Source organism: Coenobita brevimanus, chromosome 82 (genome assembly GCF_032717465.1).
Source record: "Coenobita brevimanus isolate Jiangsu-jjx chromosome 82, ASM3271746v2, whole genome shotgun sequence".
Classification (NCBI taxonomy): Eukaryota; Metazoa; Arthropoda; class Malacostraca; order Decapoda; family Coenobitidae; genus Coenobita; species Coenobita brevimanus.
The window spans coordinates 17,730,982-17,754,064 of record NC_137035.1 but is presented as its reverse complement, the minus strand read 5'-3'; positions in this window follow the sequence as shown (position 1 = coordinate 17,754,064).

Genomic DNA, 23,083 nt, shown 5'->3' with positions numbered 1-23,083 from the left:
GTAATTAATACCAAGACAATATTATGGCAATTTTTAAACATTAGTGATGCCGTCATGAGAGGAATCCGAACCGGGGTAACTTTGTAAACATTGCGTTGTCACTCACAGTAGAGACAGCGAGAGAGGAAAGTAAATAAACAGAGGGAGAGGTAGTGAGACAGACGGATTTGACGGTAAGAAGCGATGCGTAAGGCACGTATTCTCATCGGTTAAGGAAGCTCCCTAATGCCTTTTCCTAAGCAATTTATTTTGTTTATTACACCTTACTTCCCTCTTCCGTGTTGCATAAATCCTTCCTATAACGCCATACTCTGCATAGATAGTGTGCAAACGGATATTGACCAGCCATATCCAGAAATAAGTCGCTATGGAAGAGGTGCTAGGGAGGATGAGCCAAAAGAGTGAACAAAATGACCACATAGCCTAATACTCCATTCACTCTTAATAGGCGTAAAATGGCCATCTCCCCGTCTTCAATGTTAAGTTGTAACAAGAGATAAGCACTGAAGTAAGGTGCTAGTCACGAAGAAGTGTTGTGGAGATGCTGAGCCACAGTATCGCTAAGGGAAATAAGCTGCAAAAGGACGAAAATCTCCGCCTAGATAGAGTTAATTCCATCCCTCCGTCCTGAATTCTGGGTGCTAGTCACGAAGAAGTACTATGGAACGGATGCAGGGTCACAGCTATGTCTAATTCTGCCACTGAGCGAAGGGAAATAAGCTGCAAAAGGACGGAACAAAAACATCTACCAAGCTACAATGAATTTCTACCAAGCTAAAGTGAATTTCTACCAAGCTAAAGTGAATCTACCAAGCTAAAGTGAATGTACTATAGCAGCCCTCGTTCCAAGCGACAGGTGGTATAGTGGTTAGAATGCCCCGGTCGGAGTGACAGCCTTGCAACAGGTTCGATCCGGAAAAACTATCTGTCTATCTATCTATCCATCTATGTCTACCTGTCTGCCTATCTATCTATCTATCTATCCATCTATGTCTACCTGTCTGTCTATCTATCTATGCCTGTCTATCTCGCTATCTATCTGTCTATCTATCTATCTATAGCCAGACGCCTTAATCCCGTAAAGGGAGGCCACAAACAAAACGCCTCCATGTCGTCCTTTCCCTTGTCATTACACTGCCCTACCTCCAACACACACAACCCCATCTCTCATAAACTGACCGGAGGGTTTTCGATCAATGCTATCCAGGGGAACGTGGACTGGTCATCTACCCTAAAATGTACAGTCGCCATCAAAAGTCCTGTCGTAATGAGAAGGAGACCGATAACTTGTGCCATCATGGGGGGTGCGGCTGGTCACCTACCCTTAAATGTACAGTCGGCACTTCTTCGTGACTAGTAATATATTCCAAGTACTAATCTAATGCTACAGCTGAGCATTTGAGAAGACGAGATGACAATTTTAGGCCAGGTTAGAGCAGACAGAGTAGATTTTTCCTGGATATAAGAGAAGGATGGCGGAAAAAATATCACACCATTTTTCCACGTCACTGACACTCAAATTTGGACAAACTGGATACGTCAGGGTTTAAATAGCCAGGGAACTTTAACCACTTCTGTTCCATGACGCAGAGAGAGAGAGAGAGAGAGAGAGAGGGGGGAGGGAGGTGTAAGTGGATATAAGGACGTGGAATGAAGACTGAGAGAGAGAGAGAGAGAGAGAGAGAGAGAGAGAAAGAGACAGACAGACAGACAGACAGAAAATCACTTCCTTCCTTTGATGTACTTCTTATTTCCGTCTTACTATTACCTACAATTTATAATTTTAGTAGAAGATTTTTCAACAGGAGATACAGACTTCACTCACTTCCTCCCTACTATACTCTTTTCACTCTAACTTGGCCTAAAAATCGCTATAACTCTGTCTTGAATATTAAGTTGTAATAGATTAATACTTGATTATGACGCTAGTCACGAAGAAGTGCTAAGGAAAGGACGTAGAGTAGTAGCATATATATAAACTGCAAAAGGACGAAAATCTAGGCTAGGTCAGAGCGAGAGTAGTACAGGAGAAAAATAAAATCTAATGGAAGTGTGATTTAAATGAATAGGCGTCATTGGATGGAAGGGATTAAAGGGCAATAATCTTAAATGGATTAAAGGGCAATAGTTCTTCAATGGATTAAATGGCAATAGTTCTCAAATGGGTTCAATGGCAATAGTTCTCAAATGGGTTAAAGGGCAATAGTTCTTAAATGGATTAAAGGGCAATAGTTCTTACATGGATTAAAGGGCGTTTGTTCTTAAATGGATTAAAGGGCAATAGTTTTTAAATGAATTAAAGGGCATTTGTTTTTAAATGGATTAAAGGGCATTTGTTCTCAAATGGATTAAAGGGCAATAGTTCTAAAACTATAGATAGATAGATGCCAGTAGATCTTAAGGGAAAGATGGAGGTATTCGGTTTTTACAACCAGCACGGGTCAGTGGAACACAAAAAACTTAACTATCAAGGTCATATGGCATGGTGATGGCCAGCAATTTTCATCAAAAAAAAAAAAAAAAAAAAAAAAAAAAAAAAAAAAGACTGGAAGCGTTAGGGATCAGGCAAGAGGGCAGTTTTTCGATTCTGAGAGCAATGAGTCGACTACTATGGCTTTGAGTGCATCTTCTTTCCTCTGATCATAGTGACGCCTCTGCATCACATAGCATATCATAGCATTCGTACATTTTAGTTGGTTGTATATTTGGCGTGTCTCCATCTTCAGTATTATGCTGTAACAAGACATTAACACTCCAATATGGTGGTAATCACGAAGAAGTGTTGTGGAAAGGATGCAGAATCAAAGCCTGGTCTTTCTCTGCCGGTGAATAACGGAGAGTAGAATGCAGAACGAGGAAAATCACCAGGCCAAGTGAAATGCAATGAAGGAATATATATATATATATATATATATATATATATATATATATATATATACTGATTATGATGAGAGGAATATATTTATGTTAGGATGGATCTCTCACACTAAAGTAAAAATGAAAGATTAAAGTAAGGGTACCATTCCTCTACACTGACTCAGTAGCAGCAGGGCTGCTAAAACACCACACTGACTCAGCAGCAGCACGGCTGGTAAAACAGCTCACTGACTCAGCAGCAGCAGGGCTGCTAAAACACCTCACAGACTCAGCAGCAGCACGGCTGGTAAAACAGCTCACTGACTCAGCAGCAGCAGGGGTAGCCCATACATTGTGTTCACACGGTCATGCCAGTGGATGGGTGGATGTATTTTGGCCAGCGATTTCAGCCGGCAGGTTACCTTACGTAGCGGCTGTGATGAAGCACCAAAGGTGAAGCACTTGTTGTATATTGCCATCACACCCCGGCCTTTGGTGTCATTGTAAAACAGCTTGATCTGTAGGTGAAGCTGTTTGTTGTCGGGGTCTGTGAGGCGGGTGTGAGAAGCCAGCATGGCCTGGTCAAGGCCCAGCTCAAGGCCTACCTGAGGTAGACCTTCCAGGCACGACATCCGCACTACGCCCTTCACCACAGTCACTCCCCGACCCCACACCTTGTCCACCCGCAGTCCAGGGCTGCACACCACGTCCATCTTGGCTGATACGCCCCACGGCAGGAAGGATGGGTGCTGCAGGTATGACACTACGTCCCATTTCCTTTCCATCGTATGGAAAATTCCTCCGTTTTCGGCGAGGCATCTGACCAACACCGGGTGCTGCATCAACTTCGTTGATAATCCTACTGTAATAAGTTGTAGTGTTACCGTCTTGGCTGCATTAACCAATGCCTGCAGCATCCCTAGTGTTGGACATCGTCTGCGATACCACACCACCACCAGCTTGCCCCTCCTCTCCTCTACTTCCTGCTGACCCCTTCGCACCAGCTGTGTCAGCCAACATTTACTGGTCTTGGAAGACCTGGAAGATGGATGACCAGAACAGCGTCGGGAGCCACAGACCAGCACTTTGACCTCAACTGGTAGTTGGCTGTTGCACCACTGGTTGATATCCTCCACCAGACTTGGACTATGTGTGTCCACTACTATTACAACCAATGGCGCAGCCTCTGACTCACCAGTTACACACCGCATATCCTCCATTTCCAACCACCTGAGGTCTATTTCGAGTGGAAGGGTGAAGGCGGCTTGGCACATGTTACACTCGACGATATGGTCCTCATCTCCTGTGTGCCAGTAAGGGTTGGCCAGAGCACAACACCCAGGCCGAGGACACTTCATACCAGACCCAGAGGTGCTGGGGACGTTCTGTGGCTGGAACAGTAGCCAGTGGGCCTCTTTGCCATCCCTCTCTACAAATGTAAAATTAGCCACTACCTACCCAGCCTGGTCAATAGGTTGAAGGGGAGCCACTTCATTAACGAGTTCCTTTGGGAATTTGCTGTTGAAGGAAGACACTTCAGGAGACGAATACAAAGTCTGAGCCAATAAATGAAGCGACATCAGGAACATGATAGCCAGCACAATTGTGAGGGGGAGGTCGCACAATTGTTTATATTCAGTCATAGCAACACAGGCAGGTAGTTGCAGACCTACTACAACGAATACAAGTCGCAGCACGATGCTTGTAATGCAAATTCCAATGAAACGTCGCATGTTTGATGTGGTGATGCATCGGGCCAATGTAGGGCAATGGTGGTACCGTCCTGGAACACACCCGCGACAGAACTTACAGTGGAAGGATCTTGGTGGGACAACTAAATAGCAATCTTTACACCACACCCAATCCACGGATGCATTCTTCTCATGGTCCTTTGTCATAAGACCATGATCAACGCAGACAAGAATGCAAAACTGGATAATCCAAGCACTGATGACTGAAAGTCGTAGACGATTTAAGAAGTCATCATGCCCAAACATTATTTCTGTACCCAACCATACTTCTTCCATCATCAGTACATTGTACAGTTTTGTCATCATCACTACAGTCCCGACTATCATACCAAGTCGCCATGACCACTCTAAGGCACGCCACACACAAAGCTGGCTCCACTGTACGTCCCTCGGCCAAACCTCCAACATACTAATATTTTCTGCCGGAGAGGAGGCACTTATCTGGGATGGAAATGGCACAATTTCTGACATTCCCCCCCTCTGGGTGTAGGGCTCACTGTCTGCCCTCGGGGTGCAGGGCTCGCTGTCGTCCCTCAGGATGTAGGGCTCGCAGTCTTCCCTTGGGGTGCAAGGCTCGCTGTCTTCCCTTGGGGGGCAGGGCTCACTGTCTTCCCTTGGGGGGCAGGGCTCGCTGTCTTCCCTTGGGGTGCAAGGCTCGCTGTCTTCCCTTGGGGTGCAAGGCTCGCTGTCTTCCCTTGGGGGACAGGGCTCGCTGTCTTCCCTCAGGGTGCAGGGCTGGCTCTCCCCTGAAGGGGTTTGAGGCATGTACGCGCTCAAGGGTTCTTGCTGGTTTGAAGTATCACTGACTAATTATGTATCATTGATTTTCTAGGGGGAAATCACACATCCTTTTCCATCAGTCAGGATCAAACCGCCCTTGTGCATGCCATCCCTAGGTGTGGATTCATTATTCATGGCCGACAAGTATTCAAATAATAAAAACGAGGCCCAGCCACCCAAAGTGCCTGCTGAGTCCATAGCATAGATTTTCATTTTATCAAGAGTTTTACGGCCTGATTTGAGCTTGAGTTTGATCTATGCCGGGGTGCGCAGTGATAGGGAAATCGGGGAACTAAAGACCTGAGTTAAGTACGACTCGCCCTCAGACCCCACCTCCCAGGTCCACACTGTCCCCTGCCCCTCTGGCCTGGATTGGTTCAAGTCACATACGAGTTGTGTTTTGTAGGACGATATGCATGGGAACCACGAGAGTGTTTTCTTGACTTTAACCTTTATCTCTGATGGGACGGGCCCCCCTAGTGGATGGACCCGCACCCCTTTTATCAGAAGGTATGCAGCCGACATTGTGGTTTGTCTCTGGTATTGTTCAACACCCACATCGTTGGTTTTATCCTTATTTATCATAGTCACCCATGAACACAGTATGTAATCCTCAAGACTGTATGTAATCCCCAAGACAGTATGTAATCTCCAAGACAGTATGTAATCTCCAAGACAGTATGTAATCTCCAAGACAGTATGTACTCCCCAAGACAGTATGTAATCTCCAAGACAGTATGTAATCTCCAAGACAGAATGTAATCTCCAAGACAGTGTGTAATCCCCAAGACAGTATGTAATCTTCAACACAGTATGTAATCTCCAACACAGTGTGTAATCCCCAAGACAGTATGTAATCTCCAAGACAGTATGTAATCTCCAAGACAATATGTAATCTCCAGGACAGTGTGTAATCTCCGAGACAGTATGTAATCTCCAAGACAGTATGTAATCTCCAACACAGTGTGTAATCCCCAAGACAGTATGTAATCTCCAAGACAGTATGTAATCTCCAAGACAGTATGTAATCTCCAAGACAGTATGTAATCTCCAAGACAGTATGTAATCTCCAAGACAGTATGTAATCTCCAAGACAGTATGTAATCTCCAAGACAGTATGTAATTTCCAAGACAATATGTAATCCCCAAGACAGTGTGTAATCCCCAAGACAGCTAGTATGTCTCTGAATTCCCAGCTTATCCTTGGTCATCTTTAATGGCTACTTGATAGACTGTAATCCTTACCATACCGTAGTACTGGTGATAGTGGTTGTGATGATGCTGGTGGTGGTAGTAGTGGCAGAGACGATGGTGGTGGTAGTAGTGGCAGAGACGATGGTGGTGGTGGCAGTGATGACGATGGGGGTGGTTGTATTGGTGATGGTGGTGGTGGTAGTGATGATGGTGGTTGTAGTGGTGATGGCAGTGATGATAATGGTTGTGGTGGTGGTGATGGTAGTGATGATGGTGGTTGTAGTGGTGATGGTTATGGTGGTGGTGGTTGTGGTGGTAGTGATGATGGTGGTTGTGGCGGTGAAAATAATAGTGATCATGGTGGTGGTTGTGATGATCGTGGTAGTGGTTGTGGTGGTAGTGATGATGGTGGTGCTGGTTGTGGTGGTAGTAGTTAAGATGGTAATGGTGGTAGTAATGATGATGATAATGATGGCGGTAGTGGTGATGGTGACAGTAGTGGTGTTGGTGGTAGTGGTAATGGTAGTAATGATAGCAGTAGTGATGATGCTGGTAGTAATGATGATAGTGGAGGTACTGGTGATGATGGCAGTAGTGATGATGGTAGTAGTGGTTATGGTGGTAGTAATGATGATGCTGGTGATGGTGGTAGTACTGATGATGGTGGTAGTAGTGGTCTTGGTAGTAGCTGGCAGTAATGGTGATGGTGGTAGTAGTGGTGATGATGGTAGTAGTGATGACGCTGGTGATACTGGTGATGGTGGTAGTAGTGATAATGGTGGTAGTAGTGGTGATGATGGTGGTACTGGTAATGGTGGTAGTATTGGTGATGGTGGTAGTAGTGATGATATTGGTGATGGTGGTAGTAGTGATGATATTGGTGATGGTGGTAGTAGTGGTGATGGTGGTAGAAATGATGCTGGTGATACTGGTGATGGTGGTAGTAGTGGTGACGGTGGTAGTAGTGGTGATGATGGTAGTAGTGGTGATGGTGGTAGTAGTGGTGATGATGGTAGTAGTGGTGATGGTGGTAGTAGTGGTGATGGTGGTAGTAGTGGTGATGGTGGTAGTAGTGGTGATGGTGGTGGTAATGGTGTCAGTTATGGTAATGGGTGAAACGAAACGTTGATAATAATTAGTAATTGTTACAAATCTCTGGTTCAGGGCAAAATGTGTGTGTGTGTGTGTGTGTGTGTGTGTGTGTGTGTGTGTGTGTGTGTGTGTGTGTGTGTGTGTGTGTGTGTGTGTGTGTGTGTGTGTGTGTGTGTGTGTGTGTGTGTGTGTGTGTGTGTGTGGTGGGGCTCAGTCTACCTGCATCCCATTCTTGTTCCATATTTGCCTCCCTGTCTCCCAGCGTCACTCCCTCCCTCCCATCCCTCTCCTCTCTCTTCTTGGCTCCCTCTCTCCCTTCCTCCCTCCCACCCCTCCCCTCTCCTTTCCTGGCTCCCTCCTCCTTCCCTCCCTCCCTCCCTATCCCAAGCGTGTTAGTTAATAAGATACGGTATATTTCCTACCATTACAAACCCTCAATTCACAGCAGCCCCGGCCAACAGGGAGGCAGCAGTCTAATGTCCATCTCTTTGCCTGTAATATTTTCACCAATACACTGCTTCTGCTCAATTCCCTTAATTTCCTTCATAGTTTCCATTGCTTCTGCCTGCCTGCTTACCTGCCCTCCTGCCTGCTTGTTTGTCTGCCTGCCTGCCTCCCTCCCTTTCTTGCTTGCCTCCCCTTCTTGCCTGCCTGCCTCCCCTTCTTGCCTGCCTGCCTCCATCTCTTACCTGCCTGCTTCCCCTTTTTGCCTGCCTGCCTCCCTCTCTTGCCTGCCTGTCTCCCCCTCTTACCTGCTTGTCTTCCCCTCTTACCTGTCTCCCCCTCTAATCTGCCTGCCTTACCTCTTGCCTGCCTGCCTCCCTCATACCTGCGTGCCTACCCCTCTTGCCTGCCTGCCTTCCCCTCTCGTCTGCCTGCTTCCCCCTCTTGCCTTCCTGTCTCGCCTCTTGCCTGCCTGCCTCCCCCTCTTGCCTGCCTGCCTCCCGCTCCTGCCTACCTCCCTCTCTGCCTGCCTGGTGTGGGGGTGTACATCCATCCCGGGTGAGGCCTGACACCTCCCCGACACCCGACACCCACCCGACCAGCCCACACCCGACACCACCACGCTACAGGGGGTGGGGGGGAGTGGGGGGGACGGAGGAGAGAGAGGGGGTAAAGAGGGGGCGGAGGAAAGTGAGAGAGAGAGAGAGAGAGAGAGAGAGAGAGAGAGAGAGCAGGATAAGCCTCAGTGTGAATTACCATAAAAAACAAAACAAAACACAGGCGTCTCTTGATGGTGCGATGGTGCTAGCTAAGTGTAATTAATGGTGTGTGTGTGTGTGTGTGTGTGTGTGTGTGTGTGTGTGTGTGTGTGTGTGTGTGTGTGTGTGTGTGTGTGTGTGAGTGTGTGTGTGTTTGGGGGGTTGGTAGTTTTTTTTTTATGCAAGGAAGAAGGAAACAAAGGCCTGAAGCCTACAAATTGCTCCAAGAAAAAAAAAAAAAATTCCAGATGTTTCCTACAGTTCTTTTACCTTAACTTGGCCCAGATTTTCGTCTGCTTATTTCGCGTGGCTCAGTGACAGAAAAAGACACTACTACGGCTCTGCATCCTTTCCATCGCACTTCTTCGTGACTAGCATCCTATTACAGAGTTAATTGCTTCTCACAGCTCAATGGCAGAATAAGACAATACTACGGCTCTACATCCTTGTCATGGCACTTCTTCGTGACTAGCACCATATTCTAGATCGGTATTCAAGCTGCAGATGGCAATTTGTAGGCCAAGTTAAAGTGAACGGAGTACTGTAAAGGAATATATTTGGATCCTTCACGTCAGCCTCTTCAGTACGATAGTGTCTCGTTTATCTATCTTTCTGTCTATTTATCTATGTATTTATTTATTTATCAATTTATTTATTTATTTTCTTTTTGGTCTCCCTATTACAAAATAATTTAGTTTAGGGGAGATATTTTGTAATGGAGGGGTTAAGGGACAGGAGTGGAGAGCTGGAGAGGAGGGGAGGGGAGAGAGAGAGAGAAGAGGTGGAGAGGAGAGAGAGAGAGAAGAGGTGGAGAGGAGAGAAGAGGTGGAGAGGAGAGAAGAGGAGATGAGAGGTGGAGAGGAGAGGTGAGGAGAGATGAGAGGAGAGGAGAGGAGAGGTGGAGAGGTGGGCTGGAGAAGAGACGAAGAGAGGACTGGGAGGGAGGAGGATATAGGGAGGGAAAAAATGAAGAAAGAAGGAGAGGGAGGGAAGGAAGTAGAAGAGGAGGAGAGAAGCAAGGACAATGAGGGAGGGAGGGAGAGGGGGGGAAAGTAGGGAGGCAGGGAGAAGGAGGAAATAGGGAGGGAGGGAAGGAGATGAGAGGAAGTAGGAATGGAGGGAGGGAGGGAGGGAGAGAGGGATAGAGAGAGAGGGAGGGAGAGGGGAGGAAGTAGGGATGGAGACAAGGAGAGGGGAGGAAATAAGGAGGGAGGGAAGGAGAGAAAAGGATAGAGGGAAGGAAGGAGAGAGAAGGAAAGATGGAGGGTAGAAGAGGGGAGGATGCAGAGGCAGGGTGGGAGGGGGAAGAAGAGAGGGAGGGAAGGAAGGAGAGGAGGGGAAAGAGGGAGGGAAGAAGAAGGGAGAAAAGAGGGAGGGAGAGAAGGAGAGAGAAGGAAAGAACGAGGGAAAGAAGGGGAGGGGAGGAAACAGAAAGGAAAGGAAGGAGAGGGGAGGAAAGTGACAGGGAAGGAAGGGATGAGGAGGAAAGAAAGAAGGTAAGAAAAAGAGGGGAGGAAAGTGAGAGGGAAAGGAGAGGGAAGAAAAAAGAAGGAAGGAAGGAGAGGGGAGGAAAAAGAGAGGGAAGGAAAGAAAGAAGGAAGGAGACGGGAGGAAGGGGAAGGGAGGAAAGAGATGGGGATTGAAGGAGAAGAGGAAAGAGGGAGGGAGGGAAGGCGAGGGGAGGAAGCAGGGAAGGGAGAGGGGGAGGAAAGAGGGAGGGAGAGAAGGCGGGATGGATTGGGGAGGAGGAAGGGAGGGAGGGAGGGGAAAGGAAGGAGGGAGGGAGATGAAAGGAAGGAAACATGCATAAAAGAAGGAGGGAGGGAAGAAAGGTGGGAGAAGGAAAGAATATAGACGGGGAAGGAGGGAGTGAGAGAGGGTGGAAGGGAGGGACGGAGGAAAGTGAGGGAGAAAAGACGGAAGGGGGAGGGAACAAGAATAGGGGGAGGGAGGGTGAGAGGGAGAGAAATAAGAGGGAGGGAGGGAGGGAGGGTCAGGTTACATGCAGGTGCTAAAGTTGGCAGCAGAATCTCCCTCCCTCCCTCCATTCTCTCCATCTTTCCTCCATCTCTCCTTTCCTCCATTGTAGCATCATAATCATCCCTCCCCAACCCTTTATTCTCTACCTTCAACTCGTTCTTAGTACAACCCCCCCTTCTCTCTCTCTCTCTCTCTCTCTCTCTCAGGAAACAGAAGTAATTGAACCCAGACTAAGAAAAAAACAGATACCAATATAAATACTTCAGTTACTATATTTCCTGCAAAATACCCGTAAGAGCCAACACTTTTTTCTCTGCATTCAAAAAAATCTTAAAATTCGATAGAGGACTTACTTATATCACTCTGGATAATATGACACGAATTTTTATGTGCCACTGTAACCCATTTCTCATCCCCCCTCACCCATTTCTCATCCCCCCCCTCACCCATTTCTCATCCCCCCCCTCACCCATTTCTCATCCCCCCTCACCCATTTCTCATCCCTCCTCACCCATTTCTCATCCCCCCCTCACCCATTTCTCATCCCCCCCTCACCCATTTCTCACCCCCCCTCCCATTTCTCATCTCGTACCCATTTTCACTCTCCCCTCACCCATTTATACTTCCCCCTCACCCATTTCTCATCCCCCACCCATTTCTCATCCCCCACCCATTTCTCATCCCCCCACCCATTTCTCATCCCGTACCCATTTTCACTCTCCCCTCACCCATTTGCACTCCTCCTAACCCATTTCTCATCCCCACCACCCATTTTCTCATCCCCTCACCCATTTCTCATCCCCCACCCATTTTTACTCCCCCCACCCATTTCTCATCCCCCCACCCATTTTCACCCCTCCTCACCCCCACCACTCTAGACACAGGGGAGAGCAGATGTTGTGTGGTGGAACAGGTGTTAGGCAGGGTGAGGCAAGGTGGGGGTTTTGAGTGAGGCAGGGTAAGGCGGGATGAGGCAGGATAGGGGATAGAGAGGCAGTGTACAGAAGGACAGGGTTAGGGGAGAGGCAGGGTATGAATGGATAGGGCTAGAGGAGAAGCAGAGTATGGATGGATAGGGTTAGGGAAGAGGCAGGATAGGGGTGGATAGGGTTAGGGGAGAGGCAGGGTATGGATGGACATTGGACAGGGTTAGGGGAGAGGCAGGGTATGGAAGGACAGGGTTAGGGAAGAGGCAGGGTATGGAAGGACAGGGTTAGGGAGGAGGCAGGGTATGGAAGGACAGGGTTAGGGGAGAGGCAGGGTATGGAAGGACAGGGTTAGGGGAGAGGCAGGGTATGGAAGGACAGGGTTAGGGGAGAGGCAGGGTATGGAAGGACAGGGTTAGGAGAGAGGCAGGGTATTAATGGATAGGATTAAAGGAGAGGCAGGGTATTGATGGATAAGGTTAGGGGAGAGGCAGGGTATGGATGGATACGGTTAGGGGATAGGCAGGGTATGGAAGGATAGGGTTAGGGGAGAGGCAGGGTATGGATGGATAGGGTTAGGGGAGAGGCAGGGTATGGATGGATAGGGTTAGGGAAGAGGCAGGGTATGGATGGACAGGGTTAGGGGAGAGGCAGGGTATGGATGGACAGGGTTAGGGGAGAGGCAGGGTATGGATGGACAGGGTTAGGGGAGAGGCAGGGTATGGATGGACAGGGTTAGGGGAGAGGCAGGGTATGGATGGATAGGGTTTGCGGAGAGGCAGGGTATGGATGGACAGGGTTAGGGGAGAGGCAGGGTATGGATGGATAGGGTTTGCGGAGAGGCAGGGTATGGATGGATAGGGTTAGGGGAGAGGCAGGGTATGGATGGATAGGGTTAGGGGAGAGGCAGGGTATGGAAGGATACGGTTAAGGGAGAGGCGGGGGGAGGCATGACAGGGCGATATGTACTAATAATGTAATGCAGTGTAAAAAAAAATAAGAAAAAAGAAGAAAGAAAAAAAAAAGAAGTTATCATCCCTACTATCAGCACCAGCATCATCGACACACTGCATGAACGTCAGCATCACTCACGCCCATGCACATAGACAGACGGAAGGTGTGGCGTCTAAGCAGGCTACTCATCCTTCTCGAAATATGGTGACGAAACAATTACATACACTAAAGAAGAAGCATAGGTAGTGTTTATCATGTTTACCTCCCCCCTCCACCCCTCCTTCCTTCCGTCTCTCTGTCTCTGTCTCTCAATTATCTGCTCCAAGCGACAGACTCTAACCTCCTATTATCTTTCACGCACATTAACCTACCACTACTTTGTTTATCATGACTGTATACACTTACATTCTTTCACTCTGAGTACTCCTCCCACCCATCTTTCAACCTTCTCTCAGAGTCACCTTGCAGACCACAACCAGACAACCCTCCACACTGTCCTCTCTCAACTCCCGCGTCAGTGAAATAATCAAGCATCTTTCTCTCTACAAGAACCTATAATCAACTGGGCCTGTCACCACTCATTTCAGTCTCTCTTTCCAATACAAATACCATATGCACACCTTTCCTTCCTGGCACACCAATGACACTGTATCATCTGCAGGACCGGTATCAACTCTTCTATTTACATCACCTATCATCAACACTACAACGCGTAAGTACTAACCTCCAAAACGTATCTTTTTTCACATCTGTGTCATTAAAAGACGCGTATACAATTACCACAACCATCACTGTGCACTATACTGTATAAAAGTGAGATGCAGTGAAAAAAGTCTATAAATTAATGATCACGGACTACACGCCCCTCAGAGCGTGCTGAGTGGCTATGTCGTACTGCCTCTCCACGCACCTAAAATGTTCCTAATCTCTAAACTTCCTAACCCTCCCCGCCTTACTCATCTAGTGGGTGCATCGCTGGCTGTGGAGTGGAGCAGAGGCAGGGGTGGGTACAGGTGTGGCGTGAGGGCTACACCTGTTGTACATGTGTCGGACATGTGTTCTGCCTCCACCTCTGACACCTCCAGCCACACACCTGTCTTCCCGTGTTTGTTATTCCGTTTTGTTTTGCTTTACCCTCACTAAACACTTGTATGTCCTCAACTCCTATCCTTTCTAACCTTGCCTAACACCTGCCTGTCCCCAAGTCCTCCTCCGTGCCACACACCTTCACAAGTCACTCTGCATTACCACACCCTAACCTCTGTCTTCCCTCCAAACCCTACCATGCCTAACCACGGCCTGCCCTGCCTCTCCCCTAACCCCTTACCCTTCCTCACTCTTCTTAACCTTTGTCTCTACCTTAATCCCTACCATGCTTCCTCCTGCCTCACCTCAACTCCCCTTCTTCCTAACCCTGCCTCTCCTATATTCCCTATCCTATTCCGCACCCTGCCTAACCTTTGAACCCTACCAAGCTTCTTCCTGCCTCACCTCACCTCCCATTCTTCCTAACCCTGCCTCCCCTGTATCCCCTTTCCTAACCTGCACCCTGCCTCACCCTACCTAACACCCACCTAAGCCTAACATCTGTCCTACCCTGTCATGGTAAGGGAAGAACGTGCTGTAATTTATGCCTATCAACCCACGTATGTTATTAAAGCAGGCAATCAGTTTCTTCAAAGTCTCAATTTTCCCCTTGAACACGACCCGCAGCAGTCACTGTTACATTCAGGTCCCTAATTTTACTGCTGGGTGAATAGGGACGAGGGGGAAACAAAGTGAGTCCACTAGTCTGACCGGCACGATAACTAAACTCGGGTTCTACCAGTTCCAAGCTAAATGTGTCAACCAACAGAACGGAAGGAAAGAGGATGAGAGTAGTAGCAATAGTAGCAGCAGTAGTAGTAGTAGTAGTAGTAGTAGCAGCAGCAGCAGTAGTAGTAGTAGTAATGGTGGTGGTGGTGGTGGTGGTAGGGTAGGGGTAGTAGTAGTAGTAGTTGTCGTAGTAGTAGTAGTTGTTGTCGTAGTAGTAGTAGTAGTAGTTGTCGCAGCAGTAGTAGTAGTTGTCGTAGTAGTAGTAGTAGCAGTAGTAGTAATGGTGATGGTGGTGGTGGTGGTGGTGGTAGGGTGGTGGTGGTGGTAGTAGTAGTAGTAATAGTAGTAGTAGTTGTCGCAGTAGTAGTAGTAGTTGTCGTAGTAGTAGTAGTAGTAACAGTCGTAGTCGTAGTAGTAGTAGTCGTAGTAGTAGTAGCAGTCATAGTAGTAGTAGTAGTAGTAGTAGTAGTGGTAGTAGTGGCCTCTGGTTCACCTGAAAAGTGAACTCGTTGGACTGCAGGCTTAAGTTGCCCTACTGCAGTGGAGTCTCCTGGTTAATAACGGTGACACCACGTGAAGGCGCCCCTAAGCTGTGTGTGTGTGTGTGTGTGTGTGTGTGTGTGTGTGTGTGTGTGTGAGAGAGAGAGAGAGAGAGAGAGAGAGAGAGAGAGAGAGAGAGAGAGAGAGAGAATTAATCACTAACACTCAGAACACGACAAACTTTACCCTTTCACTATGATGCCGTCTCTTTCCCGTCTTACTCTGGCTAACACTAGAAAACAGGATTCAAATGAGCAAATAAATAAATAAATAAATAAACTCTTGTTTGCTTTCCTTTGTACTCCTTTGTATTCCATTGTATTCTTTTGTACTCCTATGTATTGGGTTGTACTCCCTTGTGTTCCTTTCCTTTGTAATCCTTCGTATTACTTTGTACTCCTGTGTCCTTTGTATTTCTTCGTACTTCGTTGTATTCCTTTGTACTCTTTTGTCAATGTAGTGAAGGAGTTAAATCAATGTGTCATATTTGTTATTACCTCCAAAAATGAAAGCTGGAGGAGGTAATGTATTCGCCCCTGTTTGTCTGTCCATATCTCAGAAAGTTACGGATGGATTTCAAAATAATTTTAAGGATACGTGAGTCAGGGGCCAAAGAAGAGTTGATTACATTATGGTGGTGATCTGAGCTGTCTGGCATAGGTCTTGGCGGAGGTATGCGTTCTCTGAGTTATGATGTGAGTGTTGTGTTTTATATTATGGTTGTTGACGTTGATGTTATTATTGATGCCGTTGATGTTGATATTATTGTTATTGATGTTATTGTTGATGATGATGTTGATGATGTTGATATTATTGTTGGTGTTGATGTTGATGATGTTGATATTATTGTTGGTGTTGATGATGATGTTGATATTATTGTTGGTGTTGATGCTGATGATGTTATTATTGTCGTTGATGTCTGTGCGCTTGTTGTTGTTGTTGATGTTGCTGACGACCACAGGGAGAGTGTTAAAGAGGGGAGGGAAGAGGGAAGACCTACAGTGTATGGGGAGGGAGGGAGGAAATAAGGAAGGGGAAGGGACGACGGAAGTTAATGAGAGAGAGAGAGAGAGAGAGAGAGAGAGAGAGAGAGAGAGAGAAGGGGGCAACACTACACCAGCTCTCTCTAAAAATGCGGGTGATGGGAGGATGCCAGACGCCTCAATTTGAAAGAAACTTACATTATTCTTATCACTATCTTTTTATCAGTCATTAGCATCATAAAATGGATTGTGATTATGTTTTAATTGATTATTTATAGATCATTATTATTTATGTGCTGTACCGTATATGGAAGGCTTGGGTAGGGTACGGTAGGGTTGAGTAAGATAGGGTTGACTGAAGCAAGGTAGGGTAGGGTAGGGTAGGGTAGGGTAGGGTAGGGTAGGGTAGGGTAGGGTAGGGTAGGGTAGGGTTGGGTAGGGTAGGGTAGGGTTGGGTAGGGTTGGGTAGGGTAGGGTAGGGTAGGGTAGGGTAGGATAAGGTAAGGTTATTAGGCTAGGTTGGGCTAGGCTAGGGTACGGTGGAGTGGGATGGAGTGGAGTGGAGTGGAGTAGGGTAGGGTAGGGTAGGGTACGATACGGTGGATTGGGGTAGGGAAGGGCTCACGATTTTACTAAAGGCAGGAGGGACCTTTAGCACGGATGGTATTAACGTTGGCACTGTGTAACCCCTTCAGTTGCACGTGTCTCCCCTAAGCTGAAGAAAACGGTCTGGTGGCAGCAAGAGGAAGCATAAAGGGTGTCCTAGCAGAGATGAAAGAAGATCGGTGAGAATTTTTAAGACATGCAGTGTAAGACATGGGAGAAGAGGGAAGAGTGAGGTGATGCAGGGTTGAGTGGGGTAGGGCAGGGGGTAGCGTTGTATTGTAGGCTAGAGAAGAGAGGTGAAGAGGGGAGAGAAGAGAAGAATGCAGAACAGAGCAAGTTGGATGAGAGGTGAGGAGAAGAAAGGAGAGGTGAGGACAGGACAACAGAGGAGGGTTGAGGAGAGCAGAGTACATCCATCATCCAATCCTATATGTCACCCCATGAGAAGCGTAGAAGCCCGGGACTATAAGATGAGAGTGACGAGCCTCACTCATCCCTGAGTGGCATTGCGTGAGCAATAAACCCCAACCACCCCTTGGATATAAACGTACACATGCTAAATCCGACTGGAGCACCTTAATTACCAACTAAAACCAGCAGGCGCCAAAATTTGGTTATATGGTTACCACCCAGCGTAGTAAATGATTTCCTGGCGTACAGGAAGCCATTTGGCTTGTCACTCAGTATAGAGTTAGCCATAGGCAGAAGGAAAAGGAAAGAATGAAGGAAAGAAGAAGGAATGTGAAGTCGCCCGCAGGAAGAAGAAAGAGGAATGAGTGATGGAAAGAAAGACAGAAGAGGAAGGATGGAAGAGAGGAAAGGGCAGACACCCAAAGCAGCACTACATCAAGTGAGTGGATGGTGAGCGTCCCCGCCTACCACTAGCAAAGTACAAACTAGCTATACTATAGAAGGTAAAAGAAAGGCACGGTAACTGACAGTAACATGGGCGGGACAGGGCAGGGCAAGTTAAGTAAGTAGGAAGTACAGATATCAAGCACAGGGCCACCTTATCAGTTGTGGGTAACGTACACACACACACACACACACACACACACACACACACACACACACACACACACACAGCAACAATTGGTAACACTATATGGGAGAGGCATCACCCTAGTCACGTGTCAGCAGCGGCGTGCACCAGGGCTGTGTGTTAGGGCCAATACTCTAAGACAGTCTCATGACACACACGCTGGCCTCAGTGACTCTGTATTCAAATTTGCTCATGATACAATAAAAAAAAAATCTTTGTACATGACCATAAAACCACCCTCTAATACCTATAAAAACTACTCAAAGAAGAAAAAAGTGCCAAAGCTGTATGAAATAAAGTAACACACAAACATTAAATTTAAGTGAACATACACAGGTTTACAGACATACATACAATTACACGTCAACATAGTGCAAGGTGGCTACTCAGTGCATTACTAATCTTCAACACTGTTTTGAGGATATATACCGTAACGTTATGTCTTACCTAAAACTATACGAGGTACCGACAGATGTATGCATAAACGCGTATGTAGGGCTAGGCCTATATGCGTATTATGTACATTTTAGATGCATGCATATTTGTATGAATGTATACTAATGCATGTTTTTTTTTTCCTTTCTTTTCGCTAATGATCATGTTCTATTTAAAGAAAATAAACGAAATATAAAAATGATATAGAATAATGAATTCCGTGACTGGCAATCTTGCTACACTGCCTATTCTCATGACCTCATTTTTACATCGGAGAGCGTCGCGTGACGGAGCCATGTATTTGGTTCCAAAGGTTTGTTTTACCAACTGGATGGAAGTTCACCAAATCTGCAATACTCATGATAGACCATCAGAGGAGCAACTGATTAAATTTCGCTGAAAAGTCATGGACCATGGGCCAGGGGCAAAGCCAACATGTATGTTTTTATTCGATTTTGGCCAAACCTGGTGTCAGAGTTCAGGGTCAGGAACGGATGAAGCAATTAAATTTTGAGAATAACTTATCATACCTGGCAGTTACAAAGCAACGTTAAATATTTGACCCGTGAGTTAAAAGTTTTGATTTGGTTTGGATCAAACTTGGTTGAAATGTTTAGGGTCAGCCAAGGATGAAGTGATCCTATACCGAGAACTAAAGATCAAAGGTCAAGGTCACAGGGTCAGGTCATCTTAAATTATTTTGATCCAGTCTGAACCAAACTTTGTGGAATGTTTGAAAGTACGAAAAGAATGGACTAATTCGAGTGTGAGAACAACCAGCCAAAGGTCACAGACAAAGGGATAGTCAGACGGGGTCCAAGGTTCGGCCGTAGACGGATTTTGAGCGCGGTAAAGGCTGCACTCTGGTAGCTTTTCAGTCCTACAGTGTTAGGTGCTGCCTTTAACTTGTGTCCAGCATGGCTGAGACGGATGCTGGTACTGTCTTCACCCCCTCACCCAAAGAACTTTATTTTTACTTCAATGTTGCTATCTCCTCGCGATTTTATTTAGCTTAGGACGAGTTTTTAAATGAAAGGGTAAGTCGCTGCCTTTACTGACGCTTTAATAACTAGGCTGAATAAAATCAACTGGAAGAATAAATAATAATAATAATAATAATAATAATAATAATAATAATAATAAAAAGCTACTGAAAGGGTTAAACAGATGTATGAGGACAGTAAACCCTTCTAGTAAAACTGATTCAACGTATAGTATGAACTGTAATGTCAGTGTGGTCTGTGTATTTCTCTCTCTCTCTCTCTCTCTCTCTCTCAATGCCTCCCCTGGGACTGACTGGACCAGGCACCCTCCATTACCCTCCCATTTTCACCACTACCCCATTAGTCACCTTTAAGAGAGAGAGAGAGAGAGAGAGAGAGAGAGAGAGAGAGAGCATTTTGCACACCTCTTCGGTCAGATGTAAATAATTCCGCAGTACCCCTATCTTCTGAGAGAGAGAGAGAGAGAGAGAGAGAGAGAGAGAGAGAGAGAATAAGAGTGAGAATGTGAGCAAGGATGTGGATGAGAATGAGGAAGACTAATTAAGTGTGTCTAAGTGTATGGGATAGTACCGTAAGTCAAGGTGTGAGACAGTGAGTAAAAATGTGAGTGAGATGATGTGCGAGTTGTCATGGTTAAAAAAAAAGAAAGTAAGAGAAAGACAAAATAAGTTACATTAATAATATCTTAGTTAAAGCAATGGTATATGAGAACAAAAGAAAAAAACTACCCGTCATCTGTGAGCCAGGTAGACTAATAATTGTCAGATGAAAACTTGAGTATCATGTATCCCTCCTGAATGACTCCCAGTGCTGGTTGAGTGACAGGTGAACTCAAGGTGTGACTCCAAACTTTTATCAATAACCTTTCTTTCTACGATCAATACTTTCTGATATTTGAGTTTTCGACACAGACACGCAGATACATTTCGTACAAAAATAATGACCATCGACTTCGTTTACCTGGCTCAAATGATATCGAACTCTCTCTCTCAACCAAAAGGCAGGAGCGAGGTATAATGGGGTTGTGGAGGTGGCAGTGAGACAGAGAAGCAGACCCAGGTAAAGGCAGAGAGAGAGAGAGAGAGAGAGAGAGAGAGAGAGAGAGAGCGTTTTGCATACCACTTCGGTCAGATGTAAATAATTCCTTAGTGGCTATCTTCTGAGAGAGAGAGAGAGAGAGAGAGAGAGAGAGAGAGAGAGAGAGAGAGAGAGAGAGAGAGAGAGCGTTTTCCATACCTCTTGGGTCAGATGTAAATAATTCCTTAGTGCCTATCTTCTAAGAGAGAGAGAGAGAGAGAGAGAGAGAGAGAGAGAGAGAGAGAGAGAGAGAAGCGCCCAAGCGTGATGAAAATGTACTGTACGTAAGCGCATTAAAAAAAAAAAAAAGAAAGAAAGAAGGGACGGTGAAAAGGAAAACACAGCAGAGGTGAAATAGCGAGGGAAAAGAAGAAAATGAAAAGGAGAAATGAAAAGAAGAAAATGGAGGAAGTGAAAAAATGGAAGAGAAGAAAACGGGAGGACAACAGAAGATGAATGAAAAGACTGGGACAAAATCAGCGAGAGAAGAAAATAATTACTGAATATTAAGTTGGAAGGAGAGATGTCAAGTTAGAATACCGTACCAAGTTAGACTGTCAAGTTAGAAAGGAGTGATGGAAGGAGGGAGAATGGGTAAAAGGAGAAAAAGGAGAAACGAAGGAGTTGGTGGTGAAGGAGAGGAGTGGGGGACGACAGATGAGGGAGGAACGGAGAGAGAGAGAGAGAGAGAGAGAGAGAGAGAGAGAGAGACGGAAGGAAGGAGGGATGGAGGGGAGAGGTAATGACTTAGGGGTGTTGGTGGTCACGGACGGTTTTGTGTAGGTGTCACTCTCTCTCTCTCTCTCTCCAAACACACACACACACACACACACACACACACACACACACACACACACACACACACACACACTTTCCTTTGCTCATTATAATCCCTCACGATTTCCCTTTCAGCTACTTACCTTCCTTCCTTCCTACTTCCCTCCTTCCTCCTCCCTACTCTCATTTCTCTCCATCACGTTTACCCTTTAGCCATCCCTCTTCCTCCCCCCCCCTTCTTTCTCACTCATCATCTGCCTTCCTTTCTTTACCTCTCTCTCTCTCTCCTTCCATATACCCATGATCTGCCTTCCTTCCTTCCCTTATCCCTCTCTCTCCAATAACTCACAGTACATTCCCTCTATCTATCCCCCTTTTATCTATTCTCTAGGCGCGTCGGATGTGCCTCTGAATAAGACCGTATGGAGCGAAATTATCCAGTGCGTGACCCGTAGTTAACAAGAGTGGCAGTTCTGGGTTATATTGTGGAGATCAAGCGAAGCCGGCGAAGTGAGACGAAAAAAAGAGGAGCCGAAGTGATCAAAAGAGCCGATACCTTCCCTGGAAACTGTTGGAGAGAATGGAGGGAGGGAGAGAAAAGAGGGAGGAGGGAGGGAGAGAATGGAGGGGTGTGGGTTGTATATAAATCTTGCAGGAAGAGAATGGGAAGGCTTAATGAACTCTGAAGAATATGGGAAGATGCTGAGACAGAGAGAGAGAGAGAGAGAGAGAGAGAGAGAGAGAGAGAGAGAGAGAGAGAGAGGGGAGTATAAGGGTCGGTTCCGTTTGATTGGGGTATTGTATCTAATGCTCTTCCGGACTGAGGATAATTGAGAGAGAGAGAGAGAGAGAGAGAGAGAGAGAGAGAGAATTATCGTTGTGTGTGTGTGTGTGTGTGTGTGTGTGTGTGTGTGTGTGTGTGAGAGAGAGAGATCGTTTTGTGTGTGTGAGAGAGAGAGAGAGATCGTTTTGTGTGTGTGAGAGAGAGAGAGAGAGAGAGAGAGGGGGGGGTGACGCACGCTTTTCCGGTCGGGTAGCGCACGGGGGCAAATGTTGGTCAACTTAACCCCTTCACGTCCACGATATGCAGGGTGGTCCATATATAGCGCTCTTCTGCCACTCCCCGGGCGATTCTCGTGTGTTGCGGGTACGGCTCAGTCAGCGTGATGTCTACCTTGCATTATTTATCCTTTTCCTACTCCCGTTCCCACCCATGCCCACACCAGCAGAATGAGCCAACCCAACATAGGCAGTTTTCCAGTGAAGGCCTTTTTATGAAGCATCTCTCTCTCTCTCTCTCTCTGTCTCTGTCTCTCTCTCTCTCTCATTTAGCACCTGGTATATTAAAGCAACACATCTTTTTCTTTTTCTTGCTCTTGTTCTTGGAGAAAACTTTGAAATATGACGGTAAAGTGACTATATCTTGTTTTTCTTCTTTTTGCCGTTGCTGGAGAAAGCTTTGGAAATTAATAAACCTTCACTGCACCTATCAACCCTGCATCACTCATTTTCACCGGTACAGTACTATCAAGACCCATCCCCACCCACCCCCACCCCAGTTCCATCTCATCCCACCCATTTCACTTCCCCCATGCCTATTATTTACTAGAATCGTCTGTGCCGTAGATAGTAAGAAGAAATTAATAAGAACGTAGTCTGTAGTTACAAACAAAAACAAAATAAAATGTCTGGAAGAAAACAATAAGAAAATCGCCAGTACAGAACAAAATCGTCTGCAGGAAGGAAAGAGAGAGAGAGAGAGAGAGAGAGAGAGAGAGAGAGAGAAACCGTGAATTACCAGTGTCGCCTGAATCAAGGGGAACTAAAATAAAGTCGTCTGTGGCTAAAACTCAATAACTACAATGAAATCGTGTGTAGCCAGAAATAACAAGATACCGGTATTTATAACAGACCATGGGAATGAAGTGTGTGGGCTAACGGTTCGGGGAGATGATCACAAGGTGGGAACAGTTTGAATTCAAATAGACGGCAACCAAGCAGCTGACTTTGCTAACCCGCTGTTCACGACTCCATCAAAGAAGCACCGCTACCTGTCACACTCAACCGGG